Raw genomic sequence first — 11,076 nt, forward strand, 5'->3', positions numbered from 1 at the left:
CAGAAATAAATAAGCAACAGCATACAACCGCATATCTTTATAGTTTGAAATTTTGGGGATTTCTCCTTCAGAACCTAAAGTTTATGAATATTACTACAAACTGCTGAATTCTCCGAGGAAAGTTTATTGGCAATGATATTTCAGGGGAATACTAGGATGTATAATAATGCAATTGTCTTCAAAGAAAACCTATAACAGTGTCTTACCCACATAGATGTGCACTTGCACCACTTAAATTATTGGTAGGTAGTCTGTGCAGTAGAATGATCTCGGGGAATCAGGCCTCCTTCCACCTTCCCACTTTATTACCCTTAATTTGAATTTTAGGCATGAAGAAAGAGAAAAAAGCCAAAAGCATACTCCTTCCAAAGATTTTCATTTTGTTATATTTAAAAATTTGTGCATACATCTTAATTACTGCTCATCTGGCCAACTGATAGTAAGAGAAGATAAGCCATTGCTGATTTAGCTGTCGAGTTTCTTTATCAGAGAAATTGAAGGGAAAATGGGGTATGTTTACCTTTTAGAGTGACTTTAAGGTGCTTTAAATGAAATATAATAACTAATCAAACGCTGCACTTTAAGAAATGTTTAACAGTATATTTACCTGAAAAGACCAAATCAAAAGCAACTAATTGTTTTCACATCAAGAGAAATGTCTTGAGAGCAACTAATGCCTTCAGGAAAACTACACAATAGCAAAATGTTTTGAATGTTCTTGGCCAAGCAGATTCTCATATAATTTGCTGCCTATTATGAGGCAGATATGTGCGAAAATTCTCTGGCTAAGAGCACATTTTCTGTCAGACTTTATATGATGACTATTAGTTCCATAAGAGAGTATGGACTTTTGTTTCTTAACTAAGGATGTAAATCCTTTTCAAAGTCACTCTTTTCAAAGAAGCAAATATAGTTAATTTGAAATTTGGAGCTCATTTAAGAATTTCTGCCCTAAACAATTAGAGCATGATTTTGTGAAGTAAATTCACACTTTTGGAATATGGTCATAATTGGGAGAAATGCCCAGATTAAATGTCTTTTCTTACTTTAGAAAATAAATAAAAATGAACTTGATGAACAGTTTCCTGAAGTTCTATAATTTAATTTATTCTATTTATTTTATTGTTTAAAAATCTATTCCTTTTTAAGTTTTGATTTGCCTGGTCTTTTGTGGTGCAATATGCTGGTTTGTCTCTCTTATCATGTTATATGACGTCACCCAGTATAGATCCACATTGCTGAGTTGTAATTCCTCCTGGATATATCAACTTGGGGTGTTGATTTCTTGTTTTTCAGTAATGACTTTGAGAACAAATGGACCTGCATACCCAAACACATCTATACACTGCCTCTCTACATATACTGATATGGAGAAATTCAAGTGACTCATTACAAAGCATTTGATATATCATTTTTTTGCAAACGAGCATTTGTAACATGTTGGATGCATTATACTATCTCATCTTTCAAAAGCTCAATGGTTCTGCCGCCTGCCTTGCAAGCACAAGGACCAGAGTTCAATCCCCGATACCAAAGTAAATAAGTAATCATACATAATAGGTGAGATTAGACAACTACTCTTCCTTACAGTACAACTGCAGCTAATAAATGGGAAAGGAATGCTGAAAATTTAGTCTTTGTTAATGAAACATCAGAGAATCATTATGGGATATTAAAATAAACAGGCAAATTATGATCAGAATAGGATACATTTGCCTAGTTTCTAAGCATCTTCTTATGAAACACATATTATTTCTCATTAAATACAATAAAAAGAGGGAAGTGGTAAATTACTATCAGGAGAATCTGGCAGACAGAAGCTCGTCAATTGGATCCAGTTAACACTACTAGTAAGGCACCCTCACATAAGAACCTTTAGAGCACAAGACAGCATGAACAAAAAGAAGGAAAGTAGAATCTTCATATGCTTGTTTACATCTCTGTTAGATTTTCATTCTGATGTGAAACCAAATGCTCCCCTCCTCCTATTTCTCTTCAAACATTCTCTAGCTCCAAGTGCCTTTCTGTGATCTTTATCCGCTTTTCAAAAGCATCTAATCTATTAGTCTGTTTTCAGCCAAAAAATTACTGTGTTTTCGTGTTCACCACCTGTGTTTGGAATTGATTTCAGCATTTTACTCACTGAAGGTCAGAGGATCATTCAAGTGTCTACTACTTGCTGCATCTTCCCTTTCAAGACACGTTGGTAAAGCATGACATTGCCCATACCCAATGACAGTACTAGTGTCAAGTATTATTGATCAATAAGGTGTTTCTTGAGATTCTGTGCAACAATTATGTTGTGCAGACAGCACAGTATGTGAAAGTCAAGGACTCCAAAAACCCACCCAGATGCTGAAATGGTTCGTTACAGAAGTCAGGGTAGCATTTCCCCTTTGGTTGTTGAAATAATTTTAAAAGGGTGAGACAAAGAAGTAACAAACAAATCCAGTATAGTTCAAAATAAACCTCATCAGTTTGCCTTAGAAGAAAAGAGATGGAAACAACACTTCGAAAAGACACAGTATTCTTGTCTAAAATAATTCTTTCATTTTCTTTCTGGGAGGCTTAGATTTGTCTTTTGCTTTATAATAGATGTTATGTTATGAGTCTAAGGCTGGAAAAATAAAATGTAGGCGGAGGGAAAGGGAAAAAGAATTGAAATATGTTATGAACATGCACAAAGACCCTACAATAAATGCAATCATTATGTACTGTAAACATGTATTAATGAAAGTTTAAAAAATAAAAGCTTTGCCGGGCGTGGTGGCGCATGCCTATAATCCCAGCACTCAGGAGGCTGAGGCAGGAGGATCGCTGTGAGTTCGAGACCAACCTGGGCTACATAGTGAGTTCCTGGTCAGTCTCAACTACATAGTGAGACCCTGTATCAAGAAACCAAAATAAATAAATAAATAAAAGCTCTATCTTGTTTTATTCCAAAATTTAAAATAAATGTGACGCGTATTTGTTTTTGCTTTAGCTAATATAATGACTTTCACACTTATTCATGTGTTTTTCACAATATTTCTGTGAGGTGAATACTACTCCTTAAGAGAAACTGAGGCACAAATTGACTAAGCAATACACTTTATTTGAACTGATCCATGTTGGAATTTGGTAAACATGAACTTTTCTCCCAGGGTCTTTAGTCTGTGTACACAGGCTCTTAAAGATTTCAAACAAACATTAATGGCACACACTCCAAGTGAGAAGGGAAATTACATTAGTTTTTATCAAGATTGCAGATTTCATCTGGTGTGAAAAACTAAAATAGTACTCAAGATCCTAATGGGACACTTAGCAAATAGGAAGAAAAGCATCAAAGGTGTAGGGACAGTGAGAAGGATAGGGAAGGGGGAATAAGGGAAAAGGACAAAAATATGGGAAAGGAAAAATGAGAACCAAGACCTGTCATGTAAAGGTACAAGATCCCAGTAATGAATGCAACTGTACTGTCTATGTAGAATGTAGCAACAAATTAAATTAAAAAAAAAAGATTGCAGATTTCTGCAGGCAAGGTACCAAACTGTCTTATAAGGGAATTGAGGGGCTGTGAATGCAGCTCAGTGGTAGAGCACTTGCCTACATGTCCAAGGAAGGGCCTAGAATTGATCTCCAGTACTACAAAAAAGGGCGTGGGGGCTCGGTGATGTGAAGGATATATTTAAAGAGGTTCTGACAGGGGATTTGGCTCAGTGGTTCCACCTGCCTTGCAGACACAGGTCTTGAGTTTGATCCCCTGTACCAACAAACAAATAAATAAATAAATAAATAGTTCTCAGAGAGAGAAAGAATAAAGAGAAAAATGAAGAAAATCTTAGGAAAGGAAGGGAATTAAGGGTGGAATGACTTTCGTTATTATCTACAAGATAGGAATGTTTAGATTTAATGAAAACCACAGATTTCAATATGTAAATTACAATAATAAATTAAATAGAAAGGTTTGCCCTTGTGATATTTCAGCATAAGTTGGGGAAAATATGTACATCTGCACAGGTTAAAAAAAAAGAAGGGAAATGGAAATAGAGCTTTTGTAAATGGGGAGGGGAAGAAAGGTTGGAAGGAGGAGAGAGGAGGGGAGACAAAAATGAATTAAGATGGGTTATGTACGTGTACAAGTACCCCATGATGAACGTGATCATTATGTACTGTAAACATGCACTAATAAAAAAGAGTGTTCTCTGAACTACACATGACTAAAGCCTGTTCTCTCATGGCTTCTTGACCTAATGTTTTGAGATTACCTCAATTTTCTTTCTGCTGTTTTTTTAATCTTTTTTTTTTTTTCGTACTGGTGATCAAACTCAGGACTTTGCTCTTGCGAGGCAGGTACAGTGCCACTGAGCTAAATCCCCGCCTGTCTTTCTGCTTTGATTTTAATTTCTTCCACATAAATATGGAAACTATTTTCACTTTACTTCTAAGAGAGTTGAATTTCAGCAAGGATCAGTGTTAGTTCAAGTTAACTGGATAAAGCACACAGTGAGTGGTATCTCGATCCTACACCTGATGCTCCCTGGATTATGTTCTTCCGGCTGAGAAAATAAGCTATCAGTAGTTGCCTGGTAAGTTTTTGCTGTAGCCTCTCCATTTAAATTCTCTGACTCTCTAGCTGGGGATTTAGCTCAGTGGTTCCAGCGCCTGCCTCGCAAGCACAAGGACCCGAGTTCAATCCCTGGTACCCTCCCAAATCAATCAATCAATCAATCAATAGATTATTTGACTGTCAACCAACCCAAAAAAGAATAATAGCGAATTTCTAGTATAACCTAAGGCAATACACCCTCAACCAGGCTCCAGGAGAGTTAATGTACATTGTTTTGCACCAATGTTTTCTCCATCCAAAATCTTCTTTTCTGTCATTACCGCAGTCACTTCTCTCTTCTTCTGTTCTCAACACTAATTCCGAATGTCATCGCCATTCTGGAGAATCAACGAGAGGCTGACAAATGTGTTATTATTTCCTCAAGCTGCTTATTCCTTTTTCAAACTTTTAATTTATATATCGAGTGTGTCTTACAGAAAAGTTCTTAGATATTTTTCTGATACTCTTCAGGAAAGACTGGATACAATTCAGAAAGTTTAACAAACTGTTCTCATAAAGCTACCATATCTTCAAAGGATGACTAAAATGTGCTGCCTCTGGGAGAGATAGGGAGAGAGCAATACAAAACAGTGACAAAAAGAGCCATACAAATGTGTTTTCAGAGGCTTTCAGCCATCAGTCAGTACCCACCTCCAGATTCAATTCAATTCATTGCACTAAATTGTGTAATTATCGTGTGCATTATATTAGTGAAAACATTCTCAAAGCTTTTGGGAACTTTTTAGGTTTCAGTATCATTTTCCATACCTTCTCCACTTGAGGAAAGCAGTGATGTGAAATTATTTCTTTTAAAGCAGTGCACTGAAACTAAGTGGAAGCTCATTTATACATATTCTGTACTATAATCATTCACAATCTCATATTCTGACTGGCACATCTTGAAGACCCCTGGAGTATTCCTGAAATAATAGGAACTTATATGAAACTTTCAAAAAACTATTTATGAACTGTGCCTAAGAGGAGCCGCTAAATCAAGCAGATTTTTTTGATGATTTTTTCCAGTTTTCATGAGGTATACAAATCGCATGTATTTGCGTGGCAAATGTTATGATATGTATTGCACAGTGTTTGCCACGGTCAAATTAATTTAACACTTCTATACCCCCCAAATTACTATTTTGTATGTTTGTTTGTGCTGAAGACACTTAAAATATGATTTCTTGGCAAATTTCAAGGAAACAAAACAGTATTTTTAACTACAATGACTGTACCATACATTAGAATACCAGTACTTACGGTACCTTATAGCTAAAAGCTTGTACTTTTTTTTATTAACTTCTCATTTCCCTCAAACCCCAACCCTTGGCAATCCCCATTCTACTCTGCTTCTATGAACTTTATTGTTTTTAGATTCTACATATATAAATTAGATCCTATTCAGTATTTGCTTCACAGTGTCTTGCTTATTTCACTTAGACAGTGTCTTCTAGGTCCATCACAACTGGGATCTCATCTTACTAAAAAGCTTCTGTGCTTCAAAAGAAACCATCAGCAGAACTAAGAGACAATCTACAATGTGGGAAAAAATTTTTACCAACTGTTCCTCAGACAAAGGACTATTATCAAATGGGCATCCGATGAACAGACATTTCTCAGACAAAGAAGTAAAGGTCCATCAATGTTTTCGCAAGCAACAGGATTTCCTTCTTTTAAAGCTGAATAGTATCTCATTTCATCCATTCATCTTTCAAAAGACACTTCCAGGTCTAAATTCAAAGAAAGTTAAACCAGTATCACTAGCCGATATCAGTATCCTCATGGTCATTGCATCATTATGGCTGCAATAAACATGGGGTTGCAGGTAGCTCTTTGAGATACTGCACTCATTTCTATTACATGTGTCCGCTGACATCTGTTTGCTGGATCATATGGTTTTAATTTGTTGGAGAAACGTGGTATAATTTTTATAGTAATTATACTATTTCACATCTTCACCAACAACATAAGAGGGTTCCATTTTCTTCACCTGTTATCCTCTCTTGGCCATACTTATCTGTTTAATAATAGCTACCTTAAAGGGTGAGAGATCATATCTAATTGTGGTTTTGATTCACATTTACCTGATATTTAGTGATGTTGAGGATCTTGTTATGTGCTTGTTGGCTTCATGTACATCTATCTTGTTTGGAAAAATGTTCATTCAGTTTCTTTGTCCATTCTTAACCTGAAGTATTTGTTTGTTTGTTTGTTTGTTTTTGAGATGTGTGAGTAGCTTATGCATTTTTGATATGAACCTTTTATTAGAAGTATGAGCTGCAAATATTTTATCCCATTTCACAGATTTCATTTTGCTGATTATTTCCTTACCTGTAAAGAAGCTTTTTAGGTTGTTGTAGTCCCATTTGTTTATTTTTTACTTCTATTCCCCTGCTTTTGATGTAATGTCCAAAAAATCATTGCCTAGACCATTGTCAAAGATACTTTCATCCAAGAATTTTACTATTTCATATTTAAGTTTAAGTCTTTAATCCATTTCTAGTTAACTTTTACATCTGGTGTAAGAGAAGGATCCAATTTTACTGTTTTGCGTATGGATATTCAATTTACCAACACTATTTTTTGAGCACACTATCCTTTCTCCATTGTGTACTCTTAGCACCATTATCAAAGATTAGTTGACCATACATGTGTAGAGCTCATTTCTGGGATCTCTGTTCTGTTCCATTGGTCTATGTTTCTGTTTTTATACTGTGATCATGCTCTTTTGATGACAATACCTTTATTTTTTTTTCCTCATTGAGTTTATTGGTACATTTTAGGTATACAGTGCAGTTACATTCATTATTGGGATCTTGTACTTTTACACGACAGGTCTTGGTTCTCATATTTCCGCCTTGTCCCTGCCCTCCCTTCACTACAATAGCTTTAAATGCAGGAAACATAATGCTTTCACCTTTGTTCTTTTGCAAGAAGGAGTCTTCTGTGGTTCTATACAAAGTTTAGATTTTTTTTTCTATTCTTGTAAAAAAATGCCACTAGAAATTTGATAGGAAAATACACTAAATCTGTAATTACTTTGGGTAGTATGGACATATTAACATACATTATGTCTTTTAATCCACAAACTTGAGATATCCCTACATTTATTTGGGCCTGCAATTCCTTTTGCTAATTTTCTATAGTTTTCAAGGTAGATATTTTAAAAGCTGAAAAGTATCTAAAGGCTTTGTAACCATAGTAGCAAGCATGAGACAAAGTAGAAAAGAAAGCTAAGGCTCTCTCTATTCATGTTATTTCCTCAGTGATCTACTTTTCAAGCTAGTGTTTTCCATATTCCTATGTTGCCATTACTTTGTGTATACATATACTTAAGTTATTTTGGGATTTCAAACTCTCATCTCTCTCTATTTAATCCCATCCTTCTCGATTCCCAGGAACCACATGTGAACTAAGTGGGACTAAGTTATTTTAACTGCTTTTTTAAAGCTGTTCAAATTCCTGTGGAATTTCCTCAGTCATTGTTTAGTAAATTAGACATCCTTCCTGCGGGTATTCAATCACATGGTAATGTGGGGACAATCATTTTTGGAGGAAAATGATTTGCAGAAGCTGGGGAAGCAGTTCAAAGTACAAGTAAGGCAGATGTTGGCTTTTCTTTAGGAGTGGTCGTTGCAAACAATATGGCATATAAATATATTGGCACTAGTTTTCTTAGAACCACAATTATCCCCCTGCAAGAATACACACTTTAGAGGTCTAGTGTGGTCAATTTATAAGATAATGCATATTGGCATTAGTTATAATCTCCAGGAAAGGTAGAGCAACATGGTTTCTATCTCCTGATTGTAAGAAAAGGGCACATCATAATTATGTATTCATTTTATCTTTCATTTACTCAGAGCTTCAGGGAGAGTAGCTACATCATTCTTTCCATCCACTTTCCTCATCATCTTTTTGAAAATTGTTTAGTCATAATTTAATTTTTAATTATTTTTCCTTTCATTTTAAAACACAAAGCACTGTCATTATATGGAAAGGTGGGAGACAGGCAGGAAAAGTTAAAGGGCCTCAATGAGGTTTCTGACAAATAAAGTTAACCCCCTGGTAGAGAGAGTGGCTTTCAAAAAATAGAGCTGATAAGACACTCCGGTTTACTTCATGCAAACTCTCAATTCCTTCCTCCCCCACCTCCAATTAAACACAAAAAGAAACAAAGTGGGGAAGGGTGGTATATTATTTAAAGAACTCATATACACGAACACCTAAACATTCACACACCTATGCATAAGTACATATATATCTTATTATTTTCTCACCATATTGACACACTAAAATGTACAAGTATTTTATGGCTAACTCATCTGTGAATGTAGGGCTCTACTGTGAGTCTCACAAGACAAGCCACTGGACAGGACAAAGAGATCACAGAAATGCTTATCCAAAGAAGTACATGTATGCAGTTGAGGGAGTAATATCAAATCAGGGGTCTCAGAGCCCAAAATAGCCAATACAATTATAACAACTCTCAAGGAGGATAATGTCTTTCTTGCTGTGTAATAACAGGGGCTGAGAACAAAGGCTCCTAGAGTTCTGAGCACAGTCTCCCTATCTTACTTCGACAAAATAGCTGTCTCTCTCCTTATTTCTCTCCATTTTTCATATAAAGTGATTTAGTTTCCCCATTTCTTTTTCATTTCCTATAAGATGATTTTGCTTCTCGTTCTGAAGTTATACCTCTAATTGTTTTATTGTTGTAGGTATTTCTATGAACCCCAGAAGAAAATCTATCCTTTTGAGGTATAATATTTCCATATTGTTGTCTTAATGTTAATATATTTAAAAATATCTAAAGCATATAAATATAATATTTTTATAACATGGAACCATATGCTACTTAGGCCATATGTCGCATATTATAATAAGAATGTGCATAGTAAATATCTATATCTATTTCAGAAACTGAAATTCTTTTCTTGGAAAGTCTGGTACACAATTCTTTGGCACCTATTATTGAGTTTAAGACGATTGTATTTTATTTATTTTATTTTTGGTACATTTAGATACACCTTATAATCACATTCATCACTTAGAATTTGTACCTGTATGTGATATATCTTGATTCTTATTTTTTCTCATTCCCCTACCCTCCCTTCAGCCCCTCCACTCTCCTATATACATAAGCTTTGTTTCTGTTTTTTTTCCTTCTTACCTTCCCTGATCCCCTCCCTAGTTCCCCTTCCCCTTTGAACATTTTCTTCCTATTTTACAATATCTATTATACGTTTTTGTCCTCATTTACACCTTCAGTTTCTCACATGAGAGAACTATTTGATTTATGTATGTGCATCTTATTTATTTCACTTATGAGTATGGCCACAAGGTGCATCCATTTAGCTACAAGTGTCTCAAGTTTATCTTTCTTTATGGCTGAGTAGTACTCCATTTTATTTAAAAAATGTTTCTTTATCCAGTCTCCAGTTAAAGGGCAACTGGGCTGTTTCCAAGATTTAGCTTTTACAAACTGTGCCGCTAAAAACATGGGTATGCATATGTTGCTGTGCTATGATGCTTTTAATTCTTTTGGGAAAATACCCAGCAGGGGAATAGCAGGATCAAATAGGACCTCTAATCCTAGTTTTCTGAAGAATCTCCACACTGATTTCCACAGTGTTGCGCCAGTCTATACTCCCACCAACAAAGGAGAAGGGTTCTTTTCCACAGTCTGTCAGCCAGCACTTGTTTTTGGTTGATTTCTTGGTATCAGCCAGTCTTTCTAGAGTGAGATGGAATCTTAGTGTTGTTTTTATCTGCACCTTTCAAATGACCAATTGAACCTTTTTCATGTTTACTTGCTGCTTCTACTACACTGGAGGAAAGATAGCCTCTTTAGTAAATGGTGCTGGGAAAACTGGTTTCAACCTGCCAAAGATTCAAACTAGAACTATATCTCTCACCATGCACTAAACTAAAATCAAAGTGCATCAAAGATATAAATATTAAAACAGAAACACTAAACCTGCTAGAAGATAAGCTAGGTAAATCTCTTGAAGACACTGGTGTTGGAAAAGACTTTATGAACAAACCTCAGCAGCATGGGAACTAGCACAAAGAATCAACAACTGGGATCTCACCTCATTAAAAAAGCTTCTGTACAGCAAGATAAACCACCAACAGCATGAAGAGACAACCTACAATGTGGAAAAAAAATTTACCAACTGTTCCTCAGACAAAGGACTACTATCTAGAATATATAAAGAACTTTGAAAAAAATCAGACCCCCCCAAATTTAAAGACCCAATTTAAAAGTGGGCATCTGAATTTGACACAGAGTAAAACCTAAGAGAACAGACGAAATTTTAACATATTTCTCTCCCTGCTAGCTGACTTACATAAAATATGCACCATCAACTTCATTAAGTTTCTAAATTCTGAAATATTTAGTTTCTAAATCAAATGTATCAAAAGAGATTCAGGTAGTGGATTTTAGGAAATACATATGTACGTTCAACTGAGGGTATTTCTGGAGT

This window comes from Fukomys damarensis, unplaced genomic scaffold, assembly GCF_012274545.1.
Source record: "Fukomys damarensis isolate Sample0158 unplaced genomic scaffold, DMR_v1.0_HiC HiC_scaffold_39, whole genome shotgun sequence".
Lineage (NCBI taxonomy): Eukaryota > Metazoa > Chordata > Mammalia > Rodentia > Bathyergidae > Fukomys > Fukomys damarensis.